Source organism: Haliotis cracherodii, unplaced genomic scaffold (genome assembly GCF_022045235.1).
Source record: "Haliotis cracherodii isolate W230 unplaced genomic scaffold, xgHalCrac1.p SCAF_3, whole genome shotgun sequence".
Taxonomy (NCBI): Eukaryota; Metazoa; Mollusca; class Gastropoda; order Lepetellida; family Haliotidae; genus Haliotis; species Haliotis cracherodii.
In genome coordinates this window covers 62,376,416-62,396,480 of record NW_027266286.1, presented here as the reverse complement: position 1 = coordinate 62,396,480, position 20,065 = coordinate 62,376,416, and the positions used below count along the sequence as shown (strand labels likewise).

The 20,065-nt window shown below is 39.0% G+C and overlaps 1 long non-coding RNA gene across 1 annotated transcript in view; it reads right to left on the bottom strand.

The window, feature by feature from the left end:
* Positions 1-329: 329 nt before the first annotated feature.
* Positions 330-20,065, bottom strand: part of LOC139473800 (uncharacterized) — a 151,637-nt gene continuing 131,901 nt past the window's right edge. The window contains exons 2-3 of the long non-coding RNA XR_011653965.1: positions 2,559-2,620; positions 330-410 (exon numbers count right to left, since the gene is read on the bottom strand). This is a non-coding gene — a long non-coding RNA (uncharacterized lncRNA). The remainder of the gene's footprint in view (positions 411-2,558; positions 2,621-20,065) is intronic.

Genomic DNA, 20,065 nt, shown 5'->3' with positions numbered 1-20,065 from the left:
ATAGCACTAAAAATGACAGGGCACGTCTTTAATTATTTACATTTGGAACTAGCCGTTCATTTCAAATTACAGAAAACAGACATTCTTGTCGGAATACTTTGCTCACTTGTACCAAGATTTTATGGACCTCAACCTTTATTGGATGATTCAGTAGTTCACCCGACCTGGCCTTCTGTCGAAGGTAATGAGATCGTCATGCAGAAATTTATCGCTTTGAAGTAAAAGGTCTGAGTTGAAATGAGACGTTCAAATAATGGTTAGCAAAAAAGTCTTCACACCATAAAATATAATAAGTTTGTACTTACCTGCATATCAGGCACAACGGTGATACAGATTGTTACAGCAGGCAGTATGGTGAGAAGGGGTTAAGAGGTGGACGTCATAGGCAACTCCGCTCGGTCTGACTGCAGCTTCATTTTGGATCATATCACACAACCTTATCATAAATGCCTTTTCAATTTACTTTAGTCACTTTGATTGGAATTGACAGCTATTAAAAATTATTGTCATTATGACAATGATAATGAAATGAAAAATTAGAGTGAGAAAATTAATATTTATTTTACTTTATGTCTCAATTCCTTTACATTTGTTTACTTTATTTTACTTTAAATTAGTAAAGACATTGACATGTTCATGCATACAGGACACATTTGACCATGACAATGACATTTGTGAAAGTTGTCAAAGACTTCATGATTTCCGGTTATCGATATTGTATACACATATTGATACAACAGCATCCTAAATTGCTGACTCAAATATTTGTTAAACTTTCACTCATGCATTTCATAGGCAATGACAATTTTCATTGAAATGACAAACAACTATAGCCTATCAATTCTACTGACATTGGTGACACCCAATCAATTTAATACCCATATCAAATAGAGTTTAGTGCTGGATTTCTTATACACGTCAGATATTTTCACAAAAGGGGGATATTCCGAAGAGTTGGACCTGCGTATGACAGAAACAAATACCTCGTTATATGTCACAGTAGCTTCGATACGCAGCAACCTGCTGAAAACAAATGTCCACTTGGCGGCGTCAATTTTCCCGCAGGTGCCAACCATGTACAAGGGGAGGCTACTCTAATACGGCGCAGCAGTTGGTCTGGGATATGGCAGCACTGTCGTATTATGGTAAGCATGGTTGTTTGTTGAAGAACACACACACAACACATGCTGAACACAAAAAAATCACATGTGGAAAAAAGAATGAAGACGTGCATGAATGATCATTGCGAAATACTGAATATCCATTAATATTTTTAATTTAATTGAAGTGCATGAATTTTATTATGACATTTGTATGATGCTGCATCTACAACAATGAATATTTTTCAAAGGTATTGGCTGGAGACAAAAAACGTGTACATTTACATTCGTCCTATGATATGTGCTATTCGTAAAAAATTGCAAAGTGATTCAAACTTTATTCATTATCTTTTATCGACACACATATTTTTATTGATTAACTTTTATCTTTGCGAAAATATGTTAAAGGCTAAACCTTTTGTGAATACAAATACTTTTTGCGATACTTGACATTTATCATTCTATTGTTTGTCGAGCACATGTGCACCCATGTAGAATACTGAGATGACAAAACAATAAGAAGCAGGCGAAATAATTTTTAACATATCATACTTATGTCTATGCGATTAAACTCTAACAGGAATTTCGTCTTACTTACCGAAGACTTGAGAAAACAACAGTAGAAAGATTTACAACAAACACATATGGTCAGATGTGATACAAATGCCAAACATGTTTTGTAAAAGAAACAGAATAAACTCAAGCGTGTATATTTATATTCAAGACGTGAAACCCAGTGCCCAAGACATGTACAAAAACCTTATCACCTGGAATAATCCTGGTCTTTAACACTCAAAAGCATTTAAAGAACACTAAATTGTTTCATATTACTATAGTTCATCTGTCAATGCTCAAAAGAAGGTAAAGAAGTCCCCTTTCTTTAATAGTATTATACCAATGAAGATTCAGCATTTCATGATAATCACTTTACGGTCAGGAGCATTCCACGGTCTGAACTTGGTCCGTGATGGGGCGACTATGCTTGTAGTAAGAGGCGAAGACGCGAAGAGGGATCGGGTGGGTCAGGCTCGCTGACTCGGTTGATGCATGCCATCGTATCCCAATTGCGTAGATCGATGTTCATGGAGTCAATCACTAGACTGGTCCAGACTTGATCATGTACAGACCGCCATCAAATGGCAGGAATATTGCCGAGTGTGGCGTTAAACAACAAGCAACAAACATCATATTACCTTATTATTTAATCTGTCATGGCATAATATTTTTGGAATAATTGCCTTATTTAATCAATCATACATATTTTGGGCAAAGGACAAGGTACGTGAATCGTCACAACATCACCACTAAATCGCATCCATCTGTTGAATTGATGTACCCATGTTTCGTGCCATGCATTAATACTCGATCAGGGAGTCTACATTAGTCTATATGTCTTGTGTAGACTCCCTGACATGATAAACGAAACATGTTTAATCAATGTACTGTTGTCATCGTTACCGCTGACCACGCCCTCCTTCCACGATCTGGCCACTCCCATGCGGTCAAGCGTTCTCGGGAATCTGAAATTGATGAAGATCTCATTAAGGACATTACACAGTTTCCTCAGCAACCCATCTGAACAAATAAGTATCAAAGGTCAAGAATGTATTTGAAGGGTGAGTGAGTGAGTCTGGTTTAACGCCGCTTTTAACAGTATTCAGTTACATCACGGCGTGTCAGCTTAATGTGGGAGGAAAGCCCGAAGTGATGCAGGTCTAGGACGTTTGAAACCCACGAGCACGGGTATGGTGAGGACAGTCTTAGAAATATAATCGGAGCAAACCGGGATTCAAACCAGCAATCACACGTTTCTGGCGTGCCCAAGGGAGGCAACTCTGCACAGCGAATCTTTGATGAGAAATATTTTAAGTCATGTTCAATCAAGAACGATAAGTGTGAGAGTAAATATGTTCCCCCTGAACATTTGTTCTGGAGGAATCGAAATACCAGGAGTATTGGTTCCTGTGGAACAATATACCCGGGACGAGGACGATATTTCCCAGGTCTATTTCTACAAATGAATTTTTATTCCTCCGGAACATTTATAACTATGGCTAATCCATCGCTCACATCAGCACCGCCACAAAAGCCAAGCACTCCCTAACCCGAGAATTCAGGAGGTTCACGTGCCACACGTATACGCATGCGTACATGTTTCACGATCACGCGATACTGAATACCTCGCGATGACTTTTATTGCTTAAACCTAATCGCCCTCTTTCCAAAGAAACTTGGACGTGGATAACGCTTTAAATTGTTCCTAATATGTCCCGTTATCTGGGATGGACATCTTTATTGATGACGATAGATAACGATAAAGTTAATCGTGACAAAATATCTGCACTCGATGATATCAGTGAGGTGGCAATGTCAAAAGTTATGTAGTTCCATATCGATTCTGGGAATTGGCGTCAGAAATGATTGGTACTTAGAACATAAATAGGTCACAACACATTGCAGTAACCAGAAGTATTCAGCTAAGCGTTTGATTAGTATGGGGTATCTAGAGCTCATCTGAAATAATTCCTAGGTGTAACAAAGCTTAAGAAGGGTATGTGGCAACATTAATTTGTGTGAGTGAGTGAGTTGGGTTTTACGCCGCTTTTAACAGTATTCCAGTTATGTCGCGGCGTGACAGCTTAATGTGGGAACAAAGCCCGAAGTGATGCAGGTCTCAGACGTTTACCACTTCCGTGAAACCCACGAGCACGTGTATGGTGCTGACATCCCTAGAACATAATCGGGGCGATACGGGATTCGAACCCACAATCATAGGTTTCTGGCGTGCCCAATGGACGCAACTCTGCACAGCAAATCGCTACACACATTAATTTGAAGGTATATGGGAGGTGAGGTAAAATTGGGTTTAACGTCGCGTCCAAGATTATTGCACTTATATAGCGACGTGCATGCACGTGTATGTGTGTGTGTGTGGCTGCTTGTACTAGTCCGGACTGATGCCGATTTATAGTGCTAGCTCACTGAGAAACCATGTCAGAGTTTAACATCAATACCCCACTCAGATACAGTATACTGACTCCGAGCCGACCAGTCCTTGTTTTAGACCCTAAATGCCGAGCGCCAGACAGGGGAACAACAAGTACCATCATTCAACACCTTTTGGTGTGACGCGGCCAGAGATCGAACCCCGGACTTTCCGCTCTCCGGGCGGACGCTCTACCACTAGGTATACGGGAAGTTAAAATGACCACAAAATTATTCAACATAATTACCAGAGCGTGTTTGCTTGATGTGGGAGGAAAGCCCGAAGTGGTGCAGGTTGTTTGCCGCTATCGTGAAATCACAAGCACGTGTATAGTGCTGACAAAACAAGAAACATGACCAGGGCGAACCGGAATTGAAACCCACCATCGCTGAGTCACAAAGCAAACAAAAATGCGTCTGTTTTTCCACGCCCACTAATGGACTACAGTTTCCTGATTTGCTGATTATAGAATGGGACGGGCTTGTTAAAAAAGAGAGTTAACTACGGCCTTGTGTTATCTGTGGTTGTTTGTCTGTTAATGAATGAATATCTCCATAAACATTATTGAAGTCAATTATCCTCGCATTGGCGACACAAGATGATGTTTTTAGTTTGGTTATTTCGAAGTAGTCAGGAATATTCCAGCTGTTTCTCTGTGCGTGCGTGCGTGCGTGCGTGCGTTTGAGAAAAACTGTTACCGAGCTCCGAGTCCTTCAGACTTTTGCTGTGGCTGACATTTTGTTAAATAACAGCTAAAAACCCGACCCTCCGTTAATCCTATTTAGAGAAATGTAGGCTAAATTTATAAACATATTATATAAGAATCCCGTCTATTAAGAAAACCTTTTACAAGTTCGCCCAGAGTCCGGAGGACACATCTCTCATCTACGTATGAGTCTTAAGTATACCATACGACCTTGAGGAAATTGTTACTTTTCTTAGAGAACGCCAAGGCGTAAACATGCATAATCTAATTGGGAAACATGCCCAGATCTATTGGTAAAGTTATTATCCTTTCGAGAAAAATATTTTAATATACGTCCAAATAGGAAGAAATAGCGTTTATATTTAGACACCAAATTTGTTACGCCGAGAATGTCGAAATGTCCCGTATTAAAGATACGGAAGGTTGGAGATCAATTTAAGACTGAAAAACAACGTCTTTTACAGGGCATCAATGTATTGTTATAGCGGAAATCACTTCAGTAAAATATTTTTTAAATAAAGTCGTTTCCACGATAACACTTTTGACGACTCTAAACTTGAAACTTTGGGGGTATTCCGGGCTCGAGCATTGACCACACATTATTTCTTTCAGAAAGGTTTCTGTTCAGCTTTTTAAGGCAAGTAATTAATCTTAAAAGTAATATAATACCAGGAGAGATATGTTTTCCAATTTCCACGTGTTTTTTTATGAATTTTGTTTTGCAAAGTAGGATACTTAGTGACGATAACGTTGGAATGATACACTCGCTTTAATGGCAGAAGAAGCACATTTGAGCTGGCTGTGTTGACAGTTAATTGATTTCCGTGATACATTTCCGACTGGTTCTATTCCGAAGCTCTTCTGTTAACTTGACAATTTTCATTAATCATAACATTTCACGTGTCCGACAAGGACAGTGGCCGTCCAATTACGGGCAGGTTTATTTCCACGTCCTTCCTGCGCCGATGGTAGCGATGCAGCTCTATCGAGGATGATTAGTGTAATTTATCCTGTTTGGTTCTGTTGCGGTACAATGGTGGCGGTGTAAGTGAGTTTTTTTCACGTTGTAATTTTTAATTATAGCTAAAATGGATGGAATTATTATTAAACCGCTCGCATGTTATCAGAAATGAGCGGGCCACGTTCAATAGCGACGTCATCTGGTTTGTTCTATGACGTTTCCACATTTGTAAAAGTAAATTGCACAAAAGTTATTGCACTAAATGTTTCAAAACCGATATTGTTTATTTTTATTTGATAACAAATTCTATCCATTTTAGCTAAAATAACGGTAACGCTATATTTCAGAGCATTGTCATTTGCAGAAGCCCTCGGTCTTTTCAACTGCCCTCCTTCGTCGGGCAGTTAATGGAAGACCTCGGACTTCCGCAAATGATAATGCCAGAAGAAATAGCTTACCCTTATAATATCCCATGCAGCAATGTCACTGTGCGGGACAGAAAAAACTGATTTCAAATATATATCAATGTGGGGAGTGAGTGAGTGAGTATGGTTTTACGCCGCTTTTAGCAATATTCTAGCAATATCACGGCGGGGGACACCAGAAATGGGCTTCACACATTGTACCCATGTCGGGAATCGAACCCGGGTCTTCGGCATGACGATCTAACGCTTTAACCACCAGGCTACCCGACCGCTCCTGTGGGGAGTCAAACCCTGTCTTAAGCGCTATAAGCGTGCGCCTAACCACTGGACTAATCCCCTGCCCCAAAAAGACGATGTTTACGACGATTTGAAAAACACATTCATATAATTTTTAGTTCCTTTTGTAAACCCATTTTAAATTAATTACATCGAAGAATGAGTAATATTCCGGCAATATGACGGCGGCGGACGCCCAGTTGTAGCCCTGTCTGGAATCGCTCGCTCACTCACTCACTCATTTCACAGGGCACGGATACCCCGGTCGTCCCAGGAGCCGCACTTCGCTGTGCAGAGTTAAGTCCCTTAGGCGTTTCATCATTCTATGATCGTGGGTTCGAACCCCGGTTTGATATCACAGCTCAAAGCCGTATTAAATTACACACTCTTATTCCCCTTCTGCATATCGGGAATAGTATTCCTCAGGTCTTTGACACGTCCTCCTTTTTTTAAATATTTGTTATTGTTTGTTTGTTTGTCAGTAATACTCCAGCTATAAGACGGCGGTCTGTAAATAACTGAGCCTGGACCAGATAATCCAGTGATTGATATCATGAGCATCGATCCACGAAAATGGGATTCGATAACGTATATCAAGTCTGCGATTAGTACCATTTTGACTATCGGACGATTTTTTACAATGAAATCAGCTTTACCCTTTAAACGTTTGAAAAATTAAATTCATTTCAAAAGGGCTAAAGATACCACAGTTTGGGCTCAGAATGGAGACATACGGAACACACGTGGTACCTTTCAAACATCTCCAATCAATATTTTTGTTAAGTATTATTCTTCTTTAATATTTCAGATCACACCAAAATAGCGTGTACCTAAAAAGCCAAATCAAGAAATAGTTTCAATGGTTTTTTCCTTCGCCAAGTTCTAAAATTCCGGATATTCACGAAGTGTCACGAGGCTTCCGAACATCCCAACCTCACCTTTTCCTCGTCGGCTGAAGTCATAACTTACAGATGCCCTCGTAAAATATTTCTTTTTCGTTGGGCAAGTTTGCGCTCGAAGCAATATTTGCGGTTGGTTCTTATCCCCATCGACGAAATTGTTTATCGATAACGCGAAGGAGACCGTTTCCGTTGAGAGACCTCCCCAAACCGAATGCCAGTTAACCTTATAATCATAAATATTCGGGGTATCAAAATGGATGAATTTAGAACTGCTATCGAATTGACTGGATCTAAATTTCTCCAAGTAATGTGAATTTCTTCAACCAGAAGGACCCCAGTTCGAGACAAATCAATTAGTAGGAAGCATGCGCTAAGCGCATTGAGAAATTCAATTTGCCCCTTCGACAACCCTCGTGAGTTTGGCGATATCGAATTCGAATCATTTCGCTGGTTTATATTGCTGCCAATAAGATTTGGTGAATTCCACTATTTCAGCCAACGTCAATATTGGATCAAGCACCACTCTTTCAACATTCTTCAAGGGAATAGGATATTTATGATGAAAGTCATAGAACTAAATGACCCAGCAATTTACCAGGGGTAAGATTTTTCTCACGCTTCGTCCAATTCAAATCACTGAGGAATTGAACATGACATAAAATGTGGAACATGGCATTAAAGTATACAATATTCACTGGAAACAGCGAAGCCAAGTCAAGTCTTTAATCGTCCCATATGAGAGGCTCATATACAGAGTGAGTGAGTGATTATGGTTTTACACCGGTTTTAGCAATATTCTTAGCGCTGTCACGGCGGAGGACACCAGAAATGGGCTATACACATTGTGGGGATGCGAACCCGGGTCATCGGCGTGACGAGCGAGCGTTTTAACAGCTGGTCTACCCCTCCGCTCCTACCCACACACAGAGGAAGTGCATTTTTATACATATTACAATGGTCCATGATTTCATACAAAACAAACATCATATTATCCCAGTATTTGCAAAACATTGTTTCATTTCATTTCAACTATGACATAGATTATTACATAAGTTATTGGTAAACTTACATCGTTCGAAGACAGAAGCCTTCCAAATATATACATATTCGGATAATAACAATACGTTTTAGGCAGACAGATGTTTCTTATGCTCTTATATGCCCTGCATATTGTCACAGAGTGACTTAATATCACTCATGATATTTAAAGAATTATAAAAACTACTTGCCATTTGTACAGTGTTGAGTACATTTAGTTTAGGAAATCTGGACTATTTAACATGATGTAATCCAAACGTAACAGCGGTCAGTTGTACCATTGTCTAACACAGCATTTCACATTATGACAATTATAGATTGAATCCATTTTCCCAGGGGCCGTGTCTGTAATCACTCCCATTAGTCCTATGTCCAGGATAACGCCATTGTCTCTTCGTCTGTCTAGTGTTATCCATTAGTGTATATATATGTTTACATTTTCATAGTCTGGTATTCCGACAGCACCTGTATGTACAGCCGCGAGTAGGATACACCTGCTTGCTGGACTTGACTTGTAGTTGAGTTGGAATCTCCGCATGACATATTTCTATTAGTAATTGTATTTGTTTGTTTTATTGCCGACTAAAGAAGTTTGGACTCAACGTATTCTTCTTCTTCAATCTGAGATAATGTCCCCGTTGAAAATATTAAAGTAAAATTATATTCATCTTCTAACCCTTGATTACCGAGAGGCCATAAATGTAAACATCAATCAACACCCAACCATCTACAAGAAGTAGTAGTTAAACATTTGCCAAACGTTTGGATTTAAACAGGCCCGTCGGAACATGTGTGTGTGTGCGATTTGTGAAGGTCGCCTCATCACAAATTGACAACCTTCATCTTAAAATTTCAACTATCAGTCCTTATAACCTCCCCGTTATAACGCATAACGTCCCAATTATAACGACAAATCGAACACTGAAGTCCAGGCTAATTGAAAATTGATGTTGTGGGCAGTGACATTAGTATTGGTCAAATTAAGATGTCAGACGGGCATCTGACCACTGTCCGCTTTAATGATACAAGAGGCACCAGACGGAGGGCATTTCTCACTGTTAGTCTGGAATCAATGACCTGTATGAAAGGTCGAGGGGGTATCTTAATTCAACTGCACTCTACGAAACTTTGCCTCCTGGATTTTGCAGACACTGACTAGAATCAGATATTGATAAATCGTAATAGAATTGTCGTGGAAAATGCACAGTGATTGAACTCTGGTGGATTTGTAGAGACGAGTTTGACTCAACTAGAGACGTGAGAGGATGCAAGGCTAAAGATACTTGTGTTTGTTTGCTGAATTGATGGTATTGTTATTGGTTGGGCTTAGCATCCCGAGTGAAGTGAACTGCTAAACAGTCTTGGATGATTTCAGAAAATGGATTACGCGGGGTCGGGGTCGTCGCTTCGTCTTGCTGTCTTCCCCAAACCAGAAACGTGAATCTTCCCTTCCCAGAACCCAAATCATTTTCGTTAATTTTCGTTATGTGTGTACACTCCTGACAGCCAACCTTCCTAGAAATGTTATAATCGAAGTGTTTGTATTATTGAAGAGGGCAATAGTAGGGAATTTAAGGGGGGGGGGGGGGGGGGGGGGGGGGCGGCTTTTGCTACATCCCTCAACACAAATTTGTTTAGTTATACCTGATATCGAAAATGTTTTATATTTAGCAAAAACTGTTTTTCTCTTACTATTTTCAAAATCTGCTTTTTAATGCTAAATCTGAGAAAACATTTTTACATGGCTAGTTTTGTTTCATTTGATTTGAGATATAGTAATATATATGCTATGTGAATTCATATACATGAGTCAAGCAATTATCTATATTGTATCTTGTATGTATGTCTTTCAAACATCCTACGTGTGTTCAGAAGTGAGACATAAACAAACTCTTCTCTTTGTTAATGCACACTTTATTTCAGAAAGCAGCCCCGTACTGCCAGTAGGGCCCATGACCCGATGACTTCTCAATTTGCCTACATCTCATTCTGCATACAGCTCATTCTGCCTGCATCTCATTCTGCCTACAGCTCATTCTGCCTACATCTCATTCTGCCTACATCTCATCCTGCCTACATCTCATCCTGCCTACAGCTCATTCTGCCTACATCTCATTCTGCCTACATCTCATCCTGCCTACATCTCATTCTGCCTACAGCTCATTCTGCTTACAGCTCATTCTACCTACATCTCATTCTACCTGCAGTTGATAATACAAATACTAATGTTCATTATGGGGTTAGTTCCACATGATTATGGGGTTATTTTCCTTTCCCATAATGGACTAATCCTTTTAACACAAATTATAAAGACCACGTTTATAACATATTATAACATAATTTTAACACAAATTATAAGGACCATATTACTTATATATAACATATAACATAATTTTAGCACAAATTATAAGGACCATAAGTACAACATATTATAACATCATTTTAACACAAATTATAAAGACCGTATAATTTATATAATTATACATGTAACATAATTTTAACACAACTTATATGGACCACATATATACGTATTATAACATGATTTTCACACAAATACCTAGTCTAACCTGGAACCTACACGGGGCTGAGATAAATATTTACCTATCCGCAGAATGCAAGCACTGTGATCTATCATCGAAAGAGAATACATAGTTTTATTTGAATTCAGTATCTTTAAACATTAGTCTCGATAAAGCTTCAATGTATTTTGTAGAAGCTTTGAGAAGTATATATAGATATATAATGTCAATATATGCTATTTGTTTCGAGATAGTGATTGAGGATCGTGTTAATACAGACAGACACCCAAACGGACGTTAAAAGATCACCGAGTGTGCCTCGTAAACCTTAGAGATTAAAGGGGAACAACTCTTGTTAACCTACTGATAACATGTTCGGGGGAAACCCAATACCAAACAAATGGAACCTGTTGAATGGAGGCAGTACCTTTTCAGCTACCGGGCACATTGCATATGTATGTTGCATAATACATTTCAGATGCTATAAGTTCATGCATATTTGCGTTTTAATTTGTCCACATTGATTTTTACTAGATATCATTCGTTTTGAAAATTGTACAAAATAAATATCATTCGTGATGAAAACAAATTACTCATAAAAGAACGCCTCATGTTTATATTCGCGTCTCGAATTAATAAGATTAATTCTGACAAAGTCGTGTTTTGTTTCGTTTCATGTTACTTATATGTAGAATAAAAATAACATAAGATAAGTTTAATTTAGAAATATTTGTTTGAAGTAAAAAAAGAAACTTCACTTAAAATACTTTTAAGTAAATTACACCAGTCTCACCTTGACATAGAATCTTGTAATTCAATATATCATCACACAACGCAATTTCCCGAATAACAAGAGGAAAAGAAGTTTAATTTTGAACTATATTCGTCTTCAATTATAGTTTGCTGCAAGAACACACAACCTTAAACATGATACAGTTGAACCGCGTTGACCCGAGGACTATTAATTACTATTAACTTTATCCGTAGTTCGGGACAAGCTAAGTATACTGCTCAGTTTTTTAGTGTCTGACATCCACTGTCCGCCATGTGAACAGCCTGGCAAACCATAGTATACACTTCAAAATTAGGGGCGGTCGGATAGCCTAGTGGTTAAAGCGTTCGCTCGTCACGCCGAAGACCCGGGTTCGATTCCCGACATGGGTACAACGTGTGAAGCCCATTTCTGGTGTTCCCCCGCTGTGATATTGCTGGAATATTGCGAAAAGCGGCGTAAAACAATACACACTCACTCACTCACTTCAAAACTGGATTTGATCCAAACGTAATAAAAGTTTTGAAAACGTTACTAAAAGTGAAAACAGTAGTTTAAACACTGCAAAGGTAAGGCTCAAAACACAACTCTGACACCCGTATCAAATACATCACCATGGAATAGCCAATTTTTGTTTGTTTCATTTTTTGCCACCATGAAACATGGGTGTGTATATTGCTTTGCCTGGCGGTTTATTAGTGACCAGTGGATGTTGGATGATAAAGCGGAGCTGTGTCTAGCTATTTCACAGCTAACCGATATCACTGAACAATATATCCAAATATACTGAGAGGCAGCAGAAACTATACCTCTCAGTTCATTTTATCATTTGTTTAATTTTCAATTCAAAATATCCCAAGTTAGCGATATTATATCCAAACAATGAACTTTACTAGCGCCCAGACGCGGTTTTATTTTTAAACCATATTTTGACTTTAAAACTTTAAAAAATGAAAAAATGAGGATCTTAGACATCGTATCTTTGAAAATCAACACATTTTTTTTCGGCACAGATTAACACTATTTAACATGGTGGTTGCAAATTCATTTCTTACCCCAGTCTTCATCGAAGCAATATATTTTTAAACAAATTACCCAGCCACAGATTATTTTTTACAATCTGTTGCAGGAATGACTTATGACTAAATAGACATAATCAGATTAAACAACAGCTCCTTCCATTTTCAATTACATAAAAACAAACTCGGTTTACTTTCTTTTGCCCTTCAGTTTAATAACTAAATTAAGGGTTAACCTGAATTCCACAATTAGAAGTATATGTTATACAAAACGCGATCTTTCTCTTTACATGATATTTCATTAAATACCCGCCCTGATATTGCTGGAATATTGTTAAAAGCGGCGTAAAACCATACTCACTCACTCACTCACTCACTCACTCACTCACTCACTCACTCTCATTAAATAATTGAATGAAATAATTACATGTTTTTCCATTATGGAAAAGCTTTAAGATATGTTAAGTTTGATCTGTTTTTCAAATACTTTTTTCACGACAAATGTTACACAAAAGCTTAAAGTGTGCCTCAAGCACCATGCTGGTCGTAATCAGAAACTGAAACGTATTCATATCAAGAGTCACATAAGTCATCATCTAACGGAAAGTGTACAAACGACGATCTTTTTCATCATAAAATTGTATTTACTCAGTAGTCTGTTAAAGATGAATTTGATCACGTGACAAAAGCAAATATTTAAACAAGCCCGACTCTCCGATATAGGCACACCTCAAGGAGATGATTAAGTGAAAAGGGAATGAATTGATTTATATGAAGTGTAAATCACTTGTTTGCAATGAAACTTCAGGATTTTTATGTGGTACATTTTGAGTTAATTTCAGTCGATTTTCCCTTCATATCCATCATTTACTGTCGAAATTGGGTCTTGAAAAACAATTGGTTAGATTATGTGACATTTTCTATTTCAGACAGCCACAGAATGTTATTAAAAGAAAAAAATGAAATAAATCCATCGAACTTTAGAAGTACATATGCCTATATAGTAGTGAGAAGGAATATATCTAGATAGTAGTAAGAAGGAATATATCTAGTTCCGTCCATTAATTTCGTCAATGTATTCTGAACACTTATATACATACAGTGAGTCAGTTGGGTTTAACACAGCTTTCAATGTATTACACGTGGAGGACATTTTCAAATTTGACGCATCAGTGACTAAAATGATGTCCGATGCAATTCCCTATTTTGACTTGAACCATATGCTCCCATGTTTTTTTCAGGTGAACAATTGACCTACCTTTGCGAGTGTTTGTGATGGGTGCCACCGGTGGAACAGGATACGCTAACCTTTTCGCGAACACCTGGTATCATTACTATTTGATAGTGATTCATAAACACATGCTCATGATGTTGTCGGAATTGTACAATCGACTTCCGGAAGAGATTTCTATTGGATATGAAAAGGGTTTTGTCGCTTTATTTACAGTTATATCATGGTGTGTCAGCTTGATGTGGATAGCCCAAAGTGATGCGGGTCTCAGTCGTTTACCACTTTGGCGAAACCCACATGCACGGTATGGTTCTGACAAGTCTAGAAACAATCTGGTTGCATCTGGGATTCGAAATCACGATCAGGTGAGGTGAGGTGAAATGGGGTTTAACGTCGCGTCCAAGATTATTGCACTCATATAGCGACGTGAATGTACGTGTGTGTGTTTGTGAGTGTGGCTGCTTGTACTAGTCCGGACTGATGCCGATTTATAGTGCTAGCTCATTGAGATACCATGCCGCAGTTTAACATGAATATCCCACTCAGTCACAGTATACTGACTCCGTGCCGACCAGTCCTTGTTTTAGCCCCTTAATGCCGAGCGCCAGACAGGGTAAGAAGAAGTACCATCTTTTAACGTCTTATGGTATGACGCGGCCGGGTATCGAGCCCCGGACCTTCCGCTCTCCGGGCGGAAGCTCTACCACTAGGCCATGGAGGCGGTCAAACCATGATCAGAGGTTCTTGGCACGATGAAGAGACACAACGCCACCGGTGGGCCACTCGTGTCTTTATTAAATTTATATCTTCGTTTGACCAGCTTCATAAGTATATCAAAACACCCACGATGTCCAGTGACTGATTGTTTTATGTGTGGAAACCTGAGGCCAAAATCCCCCCCCCCTTCCCCCCAGCATTTTGTCTTTGTTTAAAGTATTATCAACTGTGGTATTAAGGACATAAGTATATTTAGTAATCAGTAGACCCGTGAAGACCGGGATATACTAGGTCTTCAGCAATCCATGCTTGCCGTAAAAAACGACTATGCTTGTCGTAAGTGGAGACGAATGGGATTGGGTGATCTGGCTCGCTTACTTGGTTGATACATGTCATCGTATCCAAATTGCGTAGATCGATGCTGATGATATCAATCACTGGCTTGTCTGGTCCAGAGTCGATTATTTACAGACCGCCGCCATATAGCTGGAATACTGCTGAGTGCGTTGCTAAACAGCAGCAGCAACAACAACAACAACAAAAGTAATCAGTAAAAGTGGATCTGGGATGGCTTGAATAAACCTTTTACAGGAACTGCCAAATGTTCAGACTCTAGTATCCCCCTAATCGAGGATATATATTCTTTCACAGTGGTGTAATGTGATAGCAATTATTAATCCTCGATTATCCAGTGTATAATAACCTAATTGTATGATTTATCAAAATGGAATGTAGATTTTTAATACACTGCATAACCAATATTGTGTGACCTCAAGTTATGGAACGACGGCTTGAACATTCTTTAACCCGTAAAACATTTGGAGTGATATACAACCACGATGAAATGTCAATAGATTAGGTTTCCATCACTTTCATCCCTGTGATGAAAGAATAGTTCGTTCTGTGTGACACTCTGATGTTGTCTGCTACTTCTCCCCAGAGGCAAAGCCTAGTATAATCCTACCTGGTTTAAATTAAATCTGATGTTTTAAAACATGTTTTTAATACTTTCTTATCAAAGATGAGAAAAGTAGTCACTTAATACTCAGATTGGTCAACATCTAACATCAAACAGGGAACTAGCTTTCCGTAGAGTTTGAATTGCACCGCATCACGCCATGGCAGCGTAACTTTCCAAAATGTATTCCTACGCATAAAGTTTCTGATGATCGTTACGTTGTTTATCAACTATGTGGAGCGGCATCATAGTAGGGAGGAGGATACAGAAGTTATTGCATGAAGAGACTGTACGTGTCTCGAGCTGATTTGATATTTTAAGAGAAGGAACACGGGTGGCCCAGTTATTTAAATGTGTCGCAATTTGCACGTGCTCATGGGTTTCACCAAAATGGTAAATATTTATGACATGCAGTACCTCGCGCTTCCTCGCACATTAAGCTGACACGCCGTGATATAACTGACGTATGGTTTATGACGACTTTAAGCAAGACTCGCTCACTCACTCACTATCTCACTCACTCTCTCACTCACTCTCTCAATCAATCAATCAATCAATCAATCAATCAATCAATCAATCAATCAATCAATCAATCAATCAATCAATCGCTTAGGCAGTTGGGCCATCTTCACCTGAGTGATACACCACAAGGGGTTAAATAAACACTAAGTTATAGCTTAAATTTCGAAACATACAAATCGATTTCAGGGTAATGCTTACTTGTCATAATGATGACATTAACTATAAATACGTTTGACCAGCTTCTTACTAAGAAACAGAAATAATTTGTTACGCCTTATCATGCTTCCTCCAGTATCTGTTAACGTTCAGACTGCAAACTGTAACCTCTTTGGAGGTTCGTTTAGTCCGGAGAATAATCATTAAGAGCCCGCGTGAACCTTAATTATATCAATACATAACATTTCTTCGTATGGAAAGGTTTTTAAGACCTCTTCACTATCGATATAGATCACTTATCAGTCCAATTACATTTCTTTCTTTGAAGAATCGTCGATGGACCTTACATCACTCATCCAAAAAACAACACTTACAAAAATACAGTTTAAAAACAGTGGTACACTTCAACCAAACCAAAGCATTAAAGAATCAATAGCAAGAATCTGTGCTACGCATTATATTGACAGACGAGATGAAGCTAAGTTCATGACATAACGTCACTGTCTATTCAGTAGCCGACATAATTTTCTTCTTCAATCATCAACAGTGCCACTACCAAAATTCGGTATCGTTTTGCAATGCAAATATCTTAACATTATCAAATCGCCTCCTCAAATTGTCGTTCACAAGCAATCATCAGCAAGGCCAGACAGACAGTGGAACACGGAACGACTGTGCATCTTATTACGCTTACGTTCCTAACACCGTCTCGCGTCCTCTTTAACGAACTCTAAACGGCACCATTCGGAATATGATAGGCTGAAACCGATGTATATTACGTCTCTTCTCCGTGGTAACATATATGCAGCGACACCAAGACCAAATTTGAGAAGTCGTGTATATTGGACGTTTTAGGCTTCATGGTGGCGCCGTATTGATAGCTCGTTTGAAGGTTGAGAGCTTATAATTGAATATATCGATGAAAACGTGTTGGTTTGAAATAAACCTTAAGAATTGGAGGTTTTCTAGACATGCGAATTCTGGAGACGTACTGGTGTCAGGAAAGGGGTTAGTTTTATGTTCAAACCAAGGTTTCACGCGTCTCTCCGCTTATAACTGTCGGATCGCTTCATATGGGAATTAACAATATCTTTAGACGTCGTACCAGGAAGCCAAGAAATACGATTTTATGGACGCCAAATAGTAAGTTGATAACCGTTTGGCTGTAGACGTCTGGGGAGCGTTATATCTTTTACATGTACTGCGTTAGTATTCTCCAACAGTTGGGAAAAGACAATTGAGGAACCTCTTCCTGATTGCTTTTCCTTGGTATGATGTATTTGTGTCTTTTATACGATATAAATTGCGGGATCCAACATATTGCAACACAATTCTTGCGTTCAAACCCCAATTATTCTTTACTTTCTCATTTATTGATTCACAGAATTGGTTCTGGTGCCAATTGGTTGACTTTTCTTATGAGACTGCACATTCTTGAACACAGATAGCACCATGGAATCAGAAACACATTATATCGTAATTGCATCGATTGGTAAACTGTGGAAATGAAATTGAACATATTAACTCCTTTTCCACCGTTATCTGTAAATGCTCGTGATATATTTTCAGTACGTGACTTTAACGACTTCACTTTAATCAGCAATTAAGAGTAAGTGACTTCAGTTCGTGTTTCCTTATCAAAAACTAGTATCATCCATCCCCGAAGGACATCAACGACGCAGACTTAAGATGTGAAATTGATTCAAATTTGGAATTAACATAGTAAAATGCCTGATATCGTACACATATTTTTAATAATCCATTAAGCCCCAAGAATCGGTTTTCCACTGAGTCTATCAACGCAGCCGCTTTCATACCGCATTGATAGAAGGCTTGGATGAAACGCTGACCCGTATGTCTAATTCCCCGGCATAAGACGGTATTTAAAGACACTGTCTTTGGGGCTCCCGGGAGGATAAATCACGCTGTCATTTTAGCTTGGGCGAAATAATCATCCTCCATGGACTACGAATAATGCCAAAGTGTTATGGAGTCCTACTTTTCTCTCAGATTGGATATAAATCCTCTGCACCGGACAGTATATTCGACAGACGTAAAGTTAATAGCTGTCCCAAATACATACCGTCAAACACGCCGATATAAACTCGGTGGCGAGTTTATGACATCTTCCCAAACAAGCCGTCGAAGTTTGGACAATTTCTCTTGAACGTCACTCATATAGCAGGACCAAGACTGACAAGATTCGGTGAAGAATAATAGTTCTTCTTCGTGCCTCCTTCAAATAGGTCATCGTTGATAGGCGGCCACTGCATACACAACGACGTTATCCGAAGACTGGTCTATATCAGTATTGATCTTTGCGAGGTAACAGAGTACCATTAGCGGATTCAGACTAATCTTTTTGAAGCAGACAAAAAAATGTACACGGTTGATAGTTTTAACGATAAAAGGATAAACCCAGAGTTAACGTTTACAACCTTAACTAAAACAGTTGGGGATGTCTTCAACGAGAGTCACCTGATACACAAACCAAAACTGCTTCGCGAAGTACTTGAAATCATCGCAATGGCCACAATGGTGTCCTTATTTGCTACACAAACTGTATGTAAGTGTGTATGGGGGAAGTGATTGACGTACGCGTTGACGTACGTGATCTGCACAGCGGTATGTGTATACGTATGATGTTGTATGGAGACATGATCTGTGGGTGACGTGAATGATCTGGTTTTGAATGAATGAATGAATGAATGAACGAACGAACGAACGAACGAACGAACGAACGAACGAACGAACGAACGAACGAATGAACGAATGAATGAATGAATGAATTTCGGGGAGTGATGGATGGGGAAATGTAAGTACTGTGCGTGACGTGAATGGTCTCTGGCTTTGAAAGAATGAATGAATGATTGAACGAATGAACGAATGAATGAATGAATGAATGAATTTCGGAGAGTTATGGATGGTGAAATGTAAGCACTGTGCGTAACGACATATATGATCTGTTGGTGGTGACATGCATGGTTTGTTATGGTGTTAATACATATATACGTTCTGAAGAAAGTTAAGTATTTCCTGGAGAATAGTAAGATGTAAATGAATGCTCTGACTGGATGAGTCGTGCATTTTGGGACGGTCATATCTACCAGTAAAGCTTCCGTGCTCTGAAGATACATTTCAGCACCAATTGTGTCTTCAATCGAGGCAACAACATAAATATACGCAAAGGAATCATAGAATTACAACCTTGCCAACACGGATTAGACAATAGAAGCAATAATAGTCCGCAATATGAGCTTTAACGATACAAAATAATGCCAATTTGTGTCCGGCGCTGATACAGGCTCCATTAGAACTCCTTTGACGTAGTGCTCAGGAACATGGACAAGCCATTATGTCTCTTTGTGGATTGCCTTTGTCGTGAGGTGTGACATTATATCCAATGTGTCTCCTCTTTGAAGTGTTCGTATCTGACAGACGCAGCGAAATAAACGCCATACATCAGCGTGAGAGAAAAGCCAGTGATGTATGACTGTGGATCATGTGATACTTTCTTAACCTTTTAAGTATGGGCTAGTGGTTATCACTCATTACACCTCTAGCTGTAGCTTTGACAGTCGGCTGTGTGGGATGTGAATGTTGATGTGACTTTACAAGGGATGTGAATGTTGATGTGACTTTACACGGGATGTGAATGTTGATGTGACTTTACACGAGATGTGAATGTTGATGTGACTCTACACGGGATGTGAATGTTGATGTGACTTTACAAGAGATGTGAATGTTGATGTGACTCTACACGGGGTGTGAATGTTG